At 33.9% G+C, this 18,120-nt stretch overlaps 10 non-coding genes across 10 annotated transcripts; all 10 read right to left on the minus strand.

The window, feature by feature from the left end:
* Positions 1 to 6,443: 6,443 nt before the first annotated feature.
* Positions 6,444 to 6,515, minus strand: Trnap-cgg. The gene has a single exon. It is a non-coding gene; the product is annotated as a tRNA-Pro (tRNA).
* Positions 6,516 to 7,594: 1,079 nt separating this feature from the next.
* Positions 7,595 to 7,666, minus strand: Trnap-cgg. Its single transcript has one exon. It is a non-coding gene; the product is annotated as a tRNA-Pro (tRNA).
* Positions 7,667 to 8,035: 369 nt separating this feature from the next.
* Positions 8,036 to 8,109, minus strand: Trnan-guu. The gene has a single exon. It is a non-coding gene; the product is annotated as a tRNA-Asn (tRNA).
* A 135-nt stretch (positions 8,110 to 8,244) lies between these two features.
* Trnap-ugg lies at positions 8,245 to 8,317 on the minus strand. The gene has a single exon. It is a non-coding gene; the product is annotated as a tRNA-Pro (tRNA).
* Positions 8,318 to 8,696: 379 nt separating this feature from the next.
* Trnap-ugg lies at positions 8,697 to 8,768 on the minus strand. Its single transcript has one exon. It is a non-coding gene; the product is annotated as a tRNA-Pro (tRNA).
* Positions 8,769 to 10,164: 1,396 nt separating this feature from the next.
* On the minus strand, positions 10,165 to 10,236 carry Trnap-agg. The gene has a single exon. It is a non-coding gene; the product is annotated as a tRNA-Pro (tRNA).
* A 3,902-nt stretch (positions 10,237 to 14,138) lies between these two features.
* Trnap-agg lies at positions 14,139 to 14,210 on the minus strand. Its single transcript has one exon. It is a non-coding gene; the product is annotated as a tRNA-Pro (tRNA).
* Positions 14,211 to 14,708: 498 nt separating this feature from the next.
* Trnap-cgg lies at positions 14,709 to 14,780 on the minus strand. The gene has a single exon. It is a non-coding gene; the product is annotated as a tRNA-Pro (tRNA).
* A 369-nt stretch (positions 14,781 to 15,149) lies between these two features.
* Positions 15,150 to 15,223, minus strand: Trnan-guu. Its single transcript has one exon. It is a non-coding gene; the product is annotated as a tRNA-Asn (tRNA).
* Positions 15,224 to 16,601: 1,378 nt separating this feature from the next.
* Positions 16,602 to 16,673, minus strand: Trnap-ugg. Its single transcript has one exon. It is a non-coding gene; the product is annotated as a tRNA-Pro (tRNA).
* Between the last annotated feature and the right edge of the window lie 1,447 nt (positions 16,674 to 18,120).

Raw genomic sequence — 18,120 nt, forward strand, 5'->3', positions numbered from 1 at the left:
GTCAACCTATACCATTTATAGACTCAAAATAACAACTAATTTTCAAAATTCTTTGCTTACGTACAGTTCTAAGTGTTCTAACAATCATTTGTACACTCAACTATAGTAACAAAAATAAACGTAAATTCCAACAAAATATATTCAATTAATCTATCGCGTAATTAAGAAACGCCGAATCTCCGTGAACAATCAAAAACCAAAATCGATAAATAAAAATAACCCGACACTACTGTAAACTTAAACAAAAGAAAAAATAACCGCGAATGAACTAACAATAAAATTCTATTACCGAGATCGTAAGTACTACCGTCGATGGTGGACCAGAATGATTACCAAAATAATTTATGCTAATTTAATCATCTGATCGTTGAACCAACGAAAAGTAGTACCCGGCGCTAGTCCACCATTTGTTACGGATTCCTTTTAATTCTTTCATTTATAATCCTTATTTTATTGTTAGTCAGTTAAACTCACTGTTACCTTTTATCGCGTACTGCTGAAAGATTATTTAAATTTACAACTACAAGTAATGAGAGGCGTTTGTTCGTAACTTAACTAAACAATATTCTATATTTATATATTTACATACTTATTCCCTACTTAATCAATCTAAACTCTACAACTTAAATCTAAACTTATCTCTGTACCCACGGCGCAACCAGTGTCCATCACATGTCCATACATCGGGATCCCGATTCGCATCACACTAATCACATTTCATAATTACACCAAGTCTATCTTCGGTTTGGGGCAGTTTCCGATACGCTGCCCCCCATAACATTATTTTAACTTACATTATCACCAACATTAATTTGATAAAACATTGCGCGCACTGCACCGCGCTCATCCCTTCGACTTATACTTAAGAACGGTATCTTTCGAACCGACACCCCTGAGGGCCTACGACCGACTCCTTTGACTGTTAAATGCAGACGACAACCCTCAGCCTGCGGACACATTCCTCATCAGGGACATGGTTTACACGCATAGGGAGAGGGGTAGTAATGTGTTATTTTACATCCGTGTGTGGGTCCTCACCCACACATTCGTAACAATATGATCTTGCTGAGATTTGTCGACGTAGATTTATGATTTCGTGAGAGAATGTGTAGTGTCAGCTACTACGCAATAGTCTGAGAAAAGTTAATATGAACCGTTAATATCAGCTAAAGTTCAGGGGTTCTAAGATTTCAGTCTGGACTTGTTAGGAATCTAATATTATGACAGTGGTTAGCAACTTGTAATATCAGGGGTGTACAACACCTCCCTCGCCAATGTAGCGACTCAGGGCGCTACCGTAAAAAAAACTGACACCAAAAGACAAAAAAAAAACATTATTCAATTCAAGAAAAATAAATAACAAAAATCGCAACAATTCATTAGATTTGACTAAAAAAGTATTAAATATCACGAAAAGGGAAAAAAAAATTTCAATCCCCAATGCGTTTGAACAGTAATCTTGAATATTCTTAAATTAGCTTTTAGATTTTAATTGAAAATAAAAGATGGAATTAGAAAATGAAATGGAAGTTCAATTTTCTTTAACTAATATTTCTATAAAATTATAAATTTATTCAAGATATTTTCTAAATTTACCTAAAACTTGAAATAATTACTCATTAAACATTAACTGAATCATTAACTTTTGCAATAAAATCTAAATTAATACTTGAATTTGTTTAGGTAAATTTAAAATTACAATTATTATTTAATTCAAGGAATCATTATCAAAATTATGTTCACTATTTGTATACTACATTAAACAAAAAATCAATAAAATCAATTGATAATCAATAATCAATAATCAATAATTAATATTCAATAATCAATTGTCAATAATTAATAATTAATAATCAATATTCAATCAATCAATAATTGATAACTAATAATCAATAAGTCAACAATGGATTTTTTTTGGAAATCAATAATTAATGAATGATTATCAATAATCTATTATGCTATATTTAATAATCATAAATCAACTATTTAAATTTAATAAGAATGTAATAAATTCAAAATTATCCCTTAAAAATTGATAATGATATGATAATTACGAAAGATTGTAAGGTTCAACTTATAATTAATTTATGTTTGTAGTAGAAAATTAAAATTTTAATATCTATTTCATATATTATACAACTAAGATAAAACTATATGATATATTATTTTCTAATTTATTGCAGGATTTGGACTTTCTCTTTTCAATTCTATATCATTACTTACATTTCCTTCGATATTGGTATTGGTTTCATTGATAGTTCTTTTAAAAATATTTCTTATGATCGATTTGAATATGAACGATAAAAGCTAAAATTATTAATGAAATTGGTATTATCCAATAAAAAATATGGTTTGATCTTAGTTGTACTTCCTCTAAATCAATATTTGAATTTCGTTTAAAATCTTCTATGTTTTTACTTAATTTATATAATTCTGGTATTACGTCTTTATGTTCTAAATTCTTTATATACTTTGGTATTTGTGGTACAGTATTATTATGTATTTCCATATTTATAATATTACTCATATTTACTTTTGAAATATAGTTAAGTTGGGTTGTAATTGAGCTTTTAAAATTTTCTTTTGTATGCAATTTTGTAAATCTATTTTGTGCTTTACAGCCTGGTTTTAATTTTAATTTCCCGATTTGTGACAAAAGTATTGATTTTCTTGTATTGTTGCAACTTATATCAATAATGTCTTTACTTGGAAAAATATAGATCCATGAATTTGGAAAAGATAATTGCAAAAATAATGGATGAGTAATATTAAAAATTCTCTTATTGCATGTTGAAGGTACATTCAAATTTGGAAGAAATAGTTCTATTTCACATTCATTATTATGACGATTATAAATAGATATAGGTTTATTTTGTTCACAAATTAATTTTTCATCCAGTTTTATACAACTATTTAAATATAATTCGTTACAAAAAAAATACTCGTGTATATCGGAATCTATCACTATTATATGCTCTTTTGGAATTAAAACAGAATAAATATTTTGATGTATTAACTTTGGAATTACTGAAATTTTATAAACATTATAATTTTTTGGTGTAATAATCGGAATTATCAATAGAAAATTTAATTTATTATTAAAGAAATATATATGAGTTTCAATGGATTTATATAATTTTTGAATATTTAGTGATTGTACATCAAAAGGTAATCTAAGAGCTATAGGTAAATTTAAATTTATGTGTTGTAATTCTTTATAAAAAATTTCGTTCGAAAAACATATGGATGTAATTTGCCTTCCATAGAGCTTATAATAATTTCAACGATTTTTGATTGTGTTACTTGGTATTCATTTATAATATTTGTGAACAATATAAAGACACTATTCAGAGTTGTTATGATATTATTGGTTTTAACATCTTTTCCCAATTCATAAAATTTATTTGTGTTTTCTGTTAATTGTTTTGAAACATAATTCATATTTTCTGTACTGTTTTGAAAATAAGCTAATTGAGACTCAAAAATAGATGATTGTTGCTTTGCAAGTTCTAGAATATGATTTTGATTATTTTGTAAAGTTTTAATTTGGGCATCGTAATAAATAGCATCATCTTCATTTAATGTACCAAAAAGTGTTTTAGATATAGAACCAATAATATTCACTTAAGCTCTTTTTGATATTCTGTTATCTATTCCTAGCATTTTTTGAATCAATTTATTTTGAATTTGGATGTTGTTACAATCTACTTCCATTTGTTTTAATATTGTATGGCATTCTAAAATTTTGGAGACATTGCAAAGTTCTTTTGTTTGATCATAAATATTAATAATGTATTTAAATTGTGTTCTAAATTCTGATAAATCTACATACGTTAATAGTTTCCATTTAGAATTATATAAATTAATTGTTGTAACATGTTCGTAATAAAATCCCGAGTAGTTTGTAATTTGTTCCATTTCGTAGTCAGGTTCGAGTTGTCCGTAAGCCAAAAATATCATACTGAGGATAATTATAATATTCATTCCTAAAATAGATAGAGATAGATTAAAATTGGTTGTTTTTGTGAAATTAATTCACACGGGGTGGAAGAAAAAGAAAGTATAGTAAAACAATAAAAGGAAATATAGTTGTTCTATCCATGTGTAAGGGGGTTCGCATATTAAAAAATATACTGTGGTTTCATGGAATTAGAACGTCGGCACTCCAAAACTATCTTAGAGTGGCGACACCAATCAATTTGGTCAATAAGGGTTTTTGAAGTTCAATATATAATTCACTTCGTTTTTTTTTTTCATAACATATATAATTATGTATCATAATAAGGTTTGAATTCTTTAATTCACCATGTAAATATAACTTTAGGTATTCAAATAATTTTAAAAGTACCATATCATTAATAATACCATTAATATTAAATAATGATAGCTTTGATTATTAATCTGTTTAAACAATATGTTGAAATTACTTTGCTGCATTAACTAAGATCAACATTCCCAAATAATATGTTGAAAATATGTATCGCAAACCAAAATATGTACCAATAGTACGTTGGCAGTAAAACACCGCTGTCACAACGACCAAATAATATGTTGAAAAGAAAAAAAAAATGAAAAAATTGGTATGCTAAGACAACAAAAATACTATTGGTTTGGTGTGAAGATTTTCAATTTATTATTATGTACTTGTACAGGTTTGTTATTAATAAGTATGGTACTGTTTATATCATCTGCTTTTAATATTTTATAAGGACCTTTAAATAATGGCATTAATTTTTTGCATTTTCTGGGGTACGGTGTTTCATCTCTAAGTAATACTAGGTCGTCTATTTTGAATAATTTTGGATTCGAATTTCTATCATAATATTCTTTAGATTTTTCTTTATTTTTTATAAGATTTTCACGTGCCTTAAAATTCGCCTGTTGTAATCTAGATTTCAGTTCGTTCGTATATATGTCATAATTGTACAGTATGTCGTTTTTCTTATTAATAAATAAAGGTAATTCAATTTTTCGTCCAAATAGTAGTTCAAAGGGTGTGTAATTTGTTGACTTATGAATAGTTGTATTATGAATAAAAATTGCATATTTAACACATTTATCCCAATTGGTTTGCGTACTATTGATATATGATCTAATATTTTGTATGAGATCCCTATGCATGCGTTCACAAGCGCCGTTAGATTCTGGTCTGTATGGTGATGTAGTAATTTTTTTGATTTTTAAAAGTTTACAAACGTCTTTAAATAGATTACTAGTAAAAGTTGTTCCTAAATCTGACAAAACTTCTTTGGGAATACCATATTTAAAAATAATTTCTGATACAAAAGCTTCTGCAACTGTAGCGCTTTCTTGATTTGGAATAGGTATTGCGCCCGCAAACTTGGTCAAATCACAAATAAAAGTTAAAAGGTATTTATTCTGATAATCTGAAATGGGATATGGTCCGCATAAATCTATACAAACTTTTTCGAAGGGTTCCTTAGCAGTAGTTGTGATTATCATGGGCTCTTTAATTTTCCGGGATACTTTATTTTTTTGACATTCTACACATGTACTTATAAAATTTTTGATCTGTCTTCTCATTTTTGGCCACTTGTAAAAATTTCTAATTTTGTTATAAGTTTTTCTAGTGCCTAAATGACCACCATTAATTTGAGAAATATGTAAATCATGCAAAACTTTTTCTATTTCATCTTTTGTTAAATTTTCAATTATTTTACACATAATTTTCCACTTACGTTTAATATCTTAGCCGAAATCATAACCCTAGACCAACAAGCCACGAGTTTTATTCAGTGCGTGTTTGTGTTGGAACCAATGTACAACATTGTTGTAATTAATATGTTTTCGGTCCAATGTACAATACTGTAGTAAATAATATATTCCCTACCCAAAGCGGGAATCATACCCCTGGACCAACGAGCCACATGTTCTACCCAGTGTGTTGCATCCAATGTTCAACATTGTAGTAAATAAGATGTGCTCGAATTTAAAGAAAAGTCCGGGTTCGTCCGGGATTTGAACCCGGGACCTCCCGCACCCAGAAGGAAATCATACCCCTAGACCAACGAGCCACGCGGTGCACTCAATAAACACATTTTACACATGATTTGCCACTTACATTTATTATCTAAGCCAAAATCATACCCCTAGACCATCTAGCCACAGGTTCTATACAGTGCGTGTTTGTGTTGCATCCAATGTACAACATTGTAGTAAATAACATATTCTCGATCCAATATACGTTATCGTAGTAAATAATATGCGCTCGTATTTAAAGAAATGTCCGGGCTCGTCCGGGATTCGAACCCGAAACCTCCCGCACCCTAAGCGGAAATCATACCCCAAGACCAGCGAGCCACGCGGTCTACTCGAAAAACTCTATACCAACGAGCCACGGGTTATACCCAGTGCGTGTTTGTGTTGGATCCAATGTACAACATTGTAGTAAATAATAGGCACTCGAATTTAAAGAAATGTCAGGGCTCGTCCGGGATTTGAACTCGGGACCCCCCGCACCCGAAGCGGGAACCATACCCCTAGACCAACGAGCCACGGGTTGTACCCACTGCGTATTTGTGTTGCATCCAATGTACAACATGCCACGGGTTCTACTCAATAAACACATTTTACACATGATTTGCAACTTACGTTTAATATCTAAGCCGAAATCATAACCCTAGTCCAACGGGTTTTATCCAGTGCATGTTTGTATTGCATCCAATGTACAACATTGTAGTAAATAATATGTTCTCGATCCAATATACATTATTGTAGTAAATAATATGTGCTCGAATTTAAAGAATCGTCCGAGCTCGTCCGGAATTTAAACCCGGGACCTCCCGCACCCAAAACGGAAATCATACCCCTAGACCAACTTGCCGCCGGTTTCACCCAGTTCGTGTTTGTGTTGAATACAATGTACAACATTGTAGTAAATAATATATTTTCGATCCAGTATACAATATTGTAGTAAATAATATGTACTCGAATTCAAAGAAATGTCTGGGCTCGTCCGGGATTTGAACCCGGGACATCCCGCACCTTAAGCAGAAATCATAACCCTAGACCAACGAGCGACATATTCTACCCAGTGCGTCTTCGTGTTGCATCCAATGTACAACATGCCACGGGTTCTACTTAATAAACACATTTTACACATGATTTGCCACTTACGTTTAATATCTAAGCCAAAATCATACCCCTAGACCAACTAGCCACGGGTTTTATCCAGTGCGTGTTTGTGTTGCATACAATGTACAACATTGTAGTAAATAATATGTTCTCGATCCAATATACATTATTGTAGTAAATAATATGTTGACCAACGAGCCGCCGGTTTCACCCAGTGCGTGTTTGTGCTGGATACACTGTACAACATTGTAGTGAATAATATATTTTCGTTTCAATATACAATATTATATTGTAATAAATAATATGTACTCGAATTTAAAAAAAATGCGGGACCTCCCGCACCCTAAGCGGAAATCATACCCCAAGACCAGCGAGCCACGCGGTCTACTCGAAAAACTCTATACCAACGAGCCACGGGTTATACCCAGTGCGTGTTTGAGTTGGATCCAATGTACAACATTGTAGTAAATAATAGGCACTCGAATATAAAGAAATGTCAGGGCTCGTCCGGGATTTGAACCCGGGACCTCCCGCACCCGAAGCGGGAATCATACCCCTAGACCAACGAGCCACGGGTTGTACCCACTGCGTATTTGTGTTGCATCCTATGTACAACATGCCACGGGTTCTACTCAATAAACACATTTTACACATGATTTGCAACTTACGTTTAATATCTAAGCCGAAATCATAACCCCAGTCCAACAAGCCACGGGTTTTATCCAGTGCATGTTTGTGTTGGAACCAATATACAACATTGTTGTAAATAATATGTTCTCGATCCAATATACATTACTGTAGTAAATAATATGTGCTCGAATTTAAAGAAATGTCAGGGCTCGTGTAAACTACATATATGATGAATAATATAATCATCAAATACTATTGGGTATAAACAATATGCATTGAATATTCCAGAGTATAAATAATAACTACTTTACGCCCCCGGGTGGGCTCGAACCACCAACCTTTCGGTTAACAGCCGAACGCGCTAGCCAATTGCGCCACGGAGTCTCTTATCGCTTCTTGATAATAGTAACACATCTCAATAAACACATTTTACACATGATTTGCCCATTGCGTGTTTGTGTTGGATCCAATGTACAACATTTTAGTAAATAATAGGCACTCGATTTTATAGAAATGTCAGGGCTCGTCCGGGATTTGAACCCGGGACCTCCCGCACCCAAAGCGGGAATCATACCCCCTAGACCAACGAGCCACGAGTTGTACCCACGATATGTACGCCCCCGGGTAGCTTCAATCCACCAACCTTTCGGTTAAACTTTAAATATTACTAATGAAAAGGCGTTTGTTCGTTACTTAATTAACTAAGCTATATTTACATTTAATAATCACTTATCCTAAAACATTGCTTATTCTAACGTGCAACTTATATCTACACTAATCTGTAACCCATGTTGCATCCAATGTACATCATTGTAGTAAATAATATGTACTCGAATTCAAAGAAATGTCCGGGCTCGTTCGGGATTTGAACCCGGGACATCCGCACCTTAAGCAGAAATCATACCCCTAGACCAACGATCCAAATAAAACATTGTAGTAAATAATAAGTACTCGATTTTGAAGAAATGTCCGGGCTCGTCCGGGATTTGAACCCGGGACCTCCCGCACCCAAAGCGGAAATCATACCCCTAGACCAACGAGCGACATACTCTACCCAGTACGTGTTTGTGTTTCATCCAATGTACAACATTGTAGTAAATAGTATGTGCTCGAATTTAAAGGAACCTCCCGCACCCTAAGCGGAAATTATACCCCAAGACCAGCGAGCCACGCGGTCTACTCAATAAACTCCTATACCAACGAGCCATGCGCTATACTCAATAAACACATTTTACATATGATTTGCCACTTACGTTATTATCTAAGCCAAAATCATACCCCTAGACCAACTAGCCACGGGTTCTATCCAGTGCGTATTTGTATTGCATCCAATGTACAACATTGCAGTAAATAATATGTTCTCGATCCAATGTACAACATTGTAGTAAATAATATGTGCTCGAATTTAAAGAATTGTCCGAGCTCATCCGGAATTTAAACCCGGGACCTCCCGCACTCAAAATGGAAATCATACCCCTAGACCAACTAGCCGCCGGTTTCACCCAGTTCGTGTTTGTGTTGAATACAATGTACAACATTGTAGTAAATAATATATTTTCGATCCAGTATACAATATTGTAGTAAATAATATGTACTCGAATTTAAAGAAATGTCTGGGCTCGTCCGGGATTTGAACCCGGGACATCTCGCACCTTAAGCAGAAATCATACCCCTAGACCAACGAGCGATATATTCTACCCAGTGCGTCTTTGTGTTGCATCCAATGTACAACATGCCACGGGTTCTACTTAATAAACACATTTTACACATGATTTGCCACTTACGTTTAATATCTAAGCCGGAATCATAACCCTAGACCAACAAGCCACGAGTTTTATTCAGTGCGTGTTTGTGTTGGAACCAATGTACAACATTGTTGTAATTAATATGTTTTCGGTCCAATATACAATACTGTAGTAAATAATATGTGCTCGAATTTAAAGATATGTCCGGGGCTCGTCCGGTATTTATCCCGGTATCTCCCGCACCCAAAGCGGGAATCAGACCCCTAGACTGCCCACTGCGTGTTTGTGTTGGATCCAATGTACAACATTGTAGTAAATAATAGGCACTCAAATTTAAAGAAATGTCCGGGCTCGTCCGGGATTTAAACCCGGGACCTCCCGCACCCAAATCATACCCCTAGACCAACGAGCGACATACTATGCCCAGTGCGTGTTTGTGTTGCATCCAATGTACAACATTATAGTAAATAATATATTCTCGATCCAATATACATTATTGTAGTAAATAATATGTGCTCGAATTCAAAGAAATGCCCGCGCTCGTGCAGGATTTGAACCCGGGACCTCCCCTACCCAAAGCGGGAATCATACCCCTGGACCAACGAACCACATGTTCTACCCAGTGCGTGTTTGTGTTGCATCCAATGTTCAACATTGTAGTAAATAAGATGTGCTCGAATTTAAAGAAAAGTCCGGGTTCGTCCGGGATTTGAACCCGGGAACTCCCGCACCCTAAGCGGAAATCATACCCCTAGACCAACAAGCCACGCGGTATACTCAATAAACACATTTTACACATGAGTTGCCACTTACGTTTATTATCTAATCCAAAATCATACCTCTAGACCAACTAGCCACGGGTTCTATCCAGTGCGTGTTTGTGTTGCATCCAATGTACAACATTATAGTAAATAACATATTCTCGATCCAATATACTGTTGGGCAGCGCGGTGATGAACAGAAAGAGCTGTTGGCGCCGCTATATGCAAATCGGTGTTGTTGCTCTGGACCTTCCGGAGTTCCTGAAACTTACTTGCTGGAAATACTTGAGATTGATAAATGAAAAGACTATTTCAAAAACTTCACTTTATTTCACTTTAAGTACAAGGAACTCGGAGGTATTGGAAGAGAAGTGTTTGCCCGGCGACCGACAGATTAAGACTGATTTATTTCATAATTATTAAAACTAAAATCCTTTGAAGCGTAGTGGGGATTTGTCTCGAATATTCTATGCAACGAAAAGGACAAGTAATGAATTTAGCTGGTTAAACAAAATGTTATTCATGCGAACTTGGTGAGAATTGTTAACTAGGCGGAATGTCGATAATATGATCTTGCTGAGATTTGTCGACGTAGATTTATGATTTCGTGAGAGAATGTGTAATGTCAGCTACTACGCAATAGTCTGAGAAAAGTTAATATGAACCGTTAATATCAGCTAAAGCTCAGGGGTTCTAAGATTTCAGTCTGGACTTGTTAGGAATCTAATATTATGACAGTGGTTAGCAACTTGTAATATCAGGGGTGTACAACACCTCCCTCGCCAATGTAGCGACTCAGGGCGCTACCGTAAAAAAAACTGACACCAAAAGACAAAAAAAAACAATATTCAATTCAAGAAAAATAAATAACAAAAATCGCAACAATTCATTAGATTTGACTAAAAAAGTATTAAATATCACGAAAAGGGAAAAAAAATTTCAATCCCCAATGCGTTTGAACAGTAATCTTGAATATTCTTAAATTAGCTTTTAGATTTAAATTGAAAATAAAAGATGGAATTAGAAAATGAAATGGAAGTTCAATTTTCTTTAACTAATAATTCTATAAAATTATAAATTTATTCAAGATATTTTCTAAATTTACCTAAAACTTGAAATAATTACTCATTAAACATTAACTGAATCATTAACTTTTGCAATAAAATCTAAATTAATACTTGAATTTGTTTAGGTAAATTTAAAATTACAATTATTATTTAATTCAAGGAATCATTATCAAAATTATGTTCACTATTTGTATACTACATTAAAAAAAAAATCAATAAAATCAATTGATAATCAATAATCAATAATCAATAATTAATATTCAATAATCAATTGTCAATAATTAATAATTAATAATCAATATTCAATCAATCAATAATTGATAACTAATAATCAATAAGTCAACAATGTATTTTTTTTGGAAATCAATAATTAATGATTGATTATCAATAATCTATTATGCTATATTTAATAATCATAAATCAACTATTTAAATTTAATAAGAATGTAATAAATTCAAAATTATCCCTTAAAAATTGATAATGATATGATAATTACGAAAGATTGTAAGGTTCAACTTATAATTAATTTATGTTTGTAGTAGAAAATTAAAATTTTAATATCTATTTCATATATTATACAACTAAGATAAAACTATATGATATATTATTTTCTAATTTATTGCAGGATTTGGACTTTCTCTTCTCAATTCTATATCATTACTTACATTTCCTTCGATATTGGTATTGGTTTCATTGATAGTTCTTTTAAAACTATTTCTTATGATCGATTTGAATTTAAATACGATAAAAGCTAAAATTATTAATGAAATTGGTATTATCCAATAAAAAATATGGTTTGATCTTAGTTGTACTTCCTCTAAATCAATATTTGAATTTCGTTTAAAATCTTCTATGTTTTTACTTAATTTATATAATTCTGGTATTACGTCTTTATGTTCTAAATTCTTTATATACTTTGGTAATTGTGGTACAGTATTATTATGTATTTCCATATTTATAATATTACTCATATCTACTTTTGAAATATAGTTAAGTTGGGTTGTAATTGAGCTTTTAAAATTTTCTTTTGTATGCAATTTTGTAAATCTATTTTGTGCTTTACAGCCTGGTTTTAATTTTAATTTCCCGATTTGTGACAAAAGTATTGATTTTCTTGTATTGTTGCAACTTATATCAATAATGTCTTTACTTGGAAAAATATAGATCCATAAATTTGGAAAAGATAATTGCAAAAATAATGGATGAGTAATATTAAAAATTCTCTTATTGCATGTTGAAGGTACATTCAAATTTGGAAGAAATAGTTCTATTTCACATTCATTATTATGACGATTATAAATAGATATAGGTTTATTTTGTTCACAAATTAATTTTTCATCCAGTTTTATACAACTATTTAAATATAATTCGTTACAAAAAAAATACTCGTGTATATCGGAATCTATCACTATTATATGCTCTTTTGGAATTAAAACAGAATAAATATTTTGATGTATTAACTTTGGAATTACTGAAATTTTATAAACATTATATTTTTTGGTGTAATAATCGGAATTATCAATAGAAAATTTAATTTATTATTAAAGAAATATATATGAGTTTCATATATATTTTTGAATATTTAGTGATTGTACATCAAAAGGTAATCTAAGAGCTATAGGTAAATTTAAATTTATGTGTTGTAATTCTTTATAAAAAATTTCGTTCGAAAAAACATATGGATGTAATTTGCCTTCCATAGAGCTTATAATAATTTCAACGATTTTTGATTGTGTTACTTGGTATTCATTTATAATATTTGTGAACAATATAAAGACACTATTCAGAGTTGTTATGATATTATTGGTTTTAACATCTTTTCCCAATTCATAAAATTTATTTGTGTTTTCTGTTAATTGTTTTGAAACATAATTCATATTTTCTGTACTGTTTTGAAAATAAGCTAATTGAGACTCAAAAATAGATGATTGTTGCTTTTCTTCATAACATATATAATTATGTATCATAATAAGGTTTGAATTCTTTAATTCACCATGTAAATATAACTTTAGGTATTCAAATAATTTTAAAAGTACCATATCATTAATAATACCATTAATATTAAATAATGATAGCTTTGATTATTAATCTGTTTAAACAATATGTTGAAATTACTTTGCTGCATTAACTAAGATCAACATTCCCAAATAATATGTTGAAAATATGTATCGCAAACCAAAATATGTACCAATAGTACGTTGGCAGTAAAACACCGCTGTCACAACGACCAAATAATATGTTGAAAAGAAAAAAAAATGAAAAAATTGGTATGCTAAGACAACAAAAATACTATTGGTTTGGTGTGAAGATTTTCAATTTATTATTATGTACTTGTACAGGTTTGTTATTAATAAGTATGGTACTGTTTATATCATCTGTTTTTAATATTTTATAAGGACCTTTAAATAATGGCATTAATTTTTAACATTGTAGTAAATAATATATTTTTGATCCAGTATACAATATTGTAGTAAATAATATGTACTCGAATTTAAAGAAATGTCTGAGCTCGTCCGGGATTTGAACCCGGGACATCCCGCACCTTAAGCAGAAATCATACCCCTAGACCAACGAGCGACATATTCTACCCAGTGCGTCTTTGTGTTGCATCCAATGTACAACATGCCACGGGTTCTACTTAATAAACACATTTTACACATGATTTGCCACTTACGTTTAATATCTAAGCCAAAATCATACCCTAGACCATCTAGCCACAGGTTCTATACAGTGCGTGTTTGTGTTGCATCCAATGTACAACATTATAGTAAATAACATATTCTCGATCCAATATACGTTATTGTAGTAAATAATATGCGCTCGTATTTAAAGAAATGTCCGGGCTCGTCCGGGATTTGAACCCGAAACCTCCCGCACCCTAAGCGGAAATCATACCCCTAGACCAACGAGCCACGCGGTATATTCAATGAACACATTTTACACATGATTTGCCACTTACATTTATATCTAAGCCAAAATCATACCCCTAGACCAACTAGCCACGGGTTTTATCCTGTGCGTGTTTGTGTTGCATACAATATACAACATTGTAGTAAATAATATGTTCTCGATCCAATATACATTATTGTAGTAAATAATATGTAGACCAACGAGCCGCCGGTTTCACCCAGTGCGTGTTTGTGCTGGATACACTGTACAACATTGTAGTGAATAATATATTTTCGATCCAATATACAATATTGTAGTAAATAATATGTACTCGAATTTAAAAAAAATGCGAGACCTCCCGCACCCTAAGCGGAAATCATACCCCAAGACCAGCGAGCCACGCGGTCTACTCGAAAAACTCTATACCAACGAGCCACGGGTTATACCCAGTGCGCGTTTGTGTTGGATCCAATGTACAACATTGTAGTAAATAATAGGCACTCGAATTTAAAGAAATGTCAGGGCTCGTCCGGGATTTGAACCCGGGACCTCCCGCACCCGAAGCGCGAATCATACCCCTAGACCAACGAGCCACGGGTTGTACCCACTGCATATTTGTGTTGCATCCTATGTACAACATGCCACGGGTTCTACTCAATAAACACATTTTACACATGATTTGCAACTTACGTTTAATATCTAAGCCGAAATCATAACCCCAGTCCAACAAGCCACGGGTTTTATCCAGTGCATGTTTGTGTTGGAACCAATATACAACATTGTTGTAAATAATATGTTCTCGATCCAATATACAATACTGTAGTAAATAATATGTGCTCGAATTTAAAGAAATGTCAGGGCTCGTGTAAACTACATATATGATGAATAATATAATCATCAAATACTATTGGGTATAAACAATATGCATTGAATATTCCAGAGTATAAATAATAACTACTTTACGCCCCCGGGTGGGCTCGAACCACCAACCTTTCGGTTAACAGCCGAACGCGCTAGCCAATTGCGCCACGGAGGCTCTTAACGCTTCTTGATAATAGTAACACATCTCAATAAACCATTTTACACATGATTTGCCCATTGCGTGTTTGTGTTGGATCCAATGTACAACATTTTAGTAAATAATAGGCACTCGATTTTATAGAAATGTCAGGGCTCGTCCGGGATCTGAACCCGGGACCTCCCGCACTCAAAGCGGGAATCATACCCCTAGTCAATCCACCAACCTTTCGGTTAAACTTTAAATATTACTAATGAAAAGGCGTTTGTTCGTTACTTAATTAACTAACCTATATTTACATTTAATAATCACTTATCCTAAAACATTGCTTATTCTAACATGGAACTTATATCTACACTAATCTGTAACCCATGTTGCATCCAATGTACAACATTGTAGTAAATAGTATGTGCTCGAATTTAAAGGAACCTCGCGCACCCTAAGCGGAAATTATACCCCAAGACCAGCGAGCCACGCGGTCTACTCCATAAACCTCTATACCAACGAGCCATGCGCTATACTCAATAAACACATTTTACATATGATTTGCCACTTACGTTATTATCTAAGCCAAAATCATACCCCTAGACCAACTAGCCACGGGTTCTATCCAGTGCGTATTTGTATTGCATCCAATGTACAACATTGCAGTAAATAATATGTTCTCGATCCAATGTACAACATTGTAGTAAATAATATGTGCTCGAATTTAAAGAATTGTCCGAGCTCATCCGGAATTTAAACCCGGGACCTCCCGCACTCAAAATGGAAATCATACCCCTAGACCAACTAGCCGCCGGTTTCACCCAGTTCGTGTTTGTGTTGAATACAATGTACAACATTGTAGTAAATAATATATTTTCGATCCAGTATACAATATTGTAGTAAATAATATGTACTCGAATTTAAAGAAATGTCTGGGCTCGTCCGGGATTTGAACCCGGGACATCCCGCACCTTAAGCAGAAATCATACCCCTAGACCAACGAGCGATACATTCTACCCAGTGCGTCTTTGTGTTGCATCCAATGTACAACATGCCACGGGTTCTACTTAATAAACACATTTTACACATGATTTGCCACTTACGTTTAATATCTAAGCCGGAATCATAACCCTAGACCAACAAGCCACGAGTTTTATTCAGTGCGTGTTTGTGTTGGAACCAATGTACAACATTGTTGTAATTAATATGTTTTCGGTCCAATATACAATACTGTAGTAAATAATATGTGCTCGAATTTAAAGATATGTCCGGGGCTCGTCCGGTATTTATCCCGGTATCTCCCGCACCCAAAGCGGGAATCAGACCCCTAGACTGCCCACTGCGTGTTTGTGTTGGATCCAATGTACAACATTGTAGTAAATAATAGGCACTCAAATTTAAAGAAATGTCCGGGCTCGTCCGGGATTTGAACCCGGGACCTCCCGCACCCAAAGCGGGAATCATACCCCTAGACCAACGAGCGACATACTCTGCCCAGTGCGTGTTTGTGTTGCATCCAATGTACAACATTATAGTAAATAATATATTCTCGATCCAATATACATTATTGTAGTAAATAATATGTGCTCGAATTCAAAGAAATGCCCGCGCTCGTGCAGGATTTGAACCTGGAACCTCCCCTACCCAAAGCGGGAATCATACCCCTGGACCAACGAACCACATGTTCTAACCAGTGCGTGTTGTGTTGCATCCAATGTTCAACATTGTAGTAAATAAGATGTGCTCGAATTTAAAGAAAAGTCCGGGTTCGTCAGGGATTTGAACCCGGGACCTCCGCCCCCTAAGCGGAAATAATACCCTAGACCAACAAGCCACGCGGTACACTCAACAAACACATTTTACACATGATTTGCCACTTACGTTTATTATTATTCCTTTTGAAACTAGTGGGGATTTGTCTCGAATATTTATGCAACGAAAAGGACAAGTAATGAATTTAGCTGATTAAACAAAATGTTATTCGCGAACTTGGTGAGAATTGTTAACTAGGCGGAATGTCGATATTATTGTTACGGATTCCTTTGAATTCTTTCATTTATAATCCTTATTTTATTGTTAGTCAGTTAAACTCACTGTTACCTTTTATCGCGTACTGCTGAAGATTATTTAAATTTACAACTACAAGTAATGAGAGGCGTTTGTTCGTAACTTAACTAACAATATTCTATATTTATATATTTACATACTTATTCCCTACTTAATCAATCTAAACTCTACAACTTAAATCTAAACTTATCTGTACCCACGGCGCAACCAGTGTCCATCACATGTCCATACATCGGGATCCCGATTCGCATCACACTAATCACATTTCATAATTACACCAAGTCTATCTTCGGTTTGGGGCAGTTTCCGATACGCTGCCCCCCATAACATTATTTTAACTTACATTATCACCAACATTAATTTGATAAAACATTGCGCGCACTGCACCGCGCTCATCCCTTCGACTTATACTTAAGAACGGTATCTTTCGAACCGACACCCCTGAGGGCCTACGACCGACTCCTTTGACTGTTAAATGCAGACGACAACCCTCAGCCTGCGGACACATTCCTCATCAGGGACATGGTTTACACGCATAGGGAGAGGGGTAGTAATGTGTTATTTTACATCCGTGTGTGGGTCCTCACCCCACATTCGTAACACTACCCCACCTCCTCTAAAGATCGCCCTCGATCTTTCAAAACTCCATCCCTGGTGCTGCACCCGCTTTCTCTGCTCCGGAACCTAGGTGGCGCACTCCAATATCAGTCTGCTCCCCGGATAAAACATCGATGGCGCATTCCCACTTGTCCGATCTGCGGTCTGCTCTTCTCCCGTAGGCTCAGACTTTCCTAATCCGGCATAGCATCTGCAACGGCGTCGACCTCTAGCACCCTGATACACAATTCGGGTCGCAATGTTTC

The sequence above is a fragment of the Ctenocephalides felis genome, unplaced genomic scaffold (assembly GCF_003426905.1).
Source record: "Ctenocephalides felis isolate EL2017-DRISC unplaced genomic scaffold, ASM342690v1 CF-g0.4_SCAFFOLD_01432, whole genome shotgun sequence".
In the NCBI taxonomy this organism is placed as follows: domain Eukaryota; kingdom Metazoa; phylum Arthropoda; class Insecta; order Siphonaptera; family Pulicidae; genus Ctenocephalides; species Ctenocephalides felis.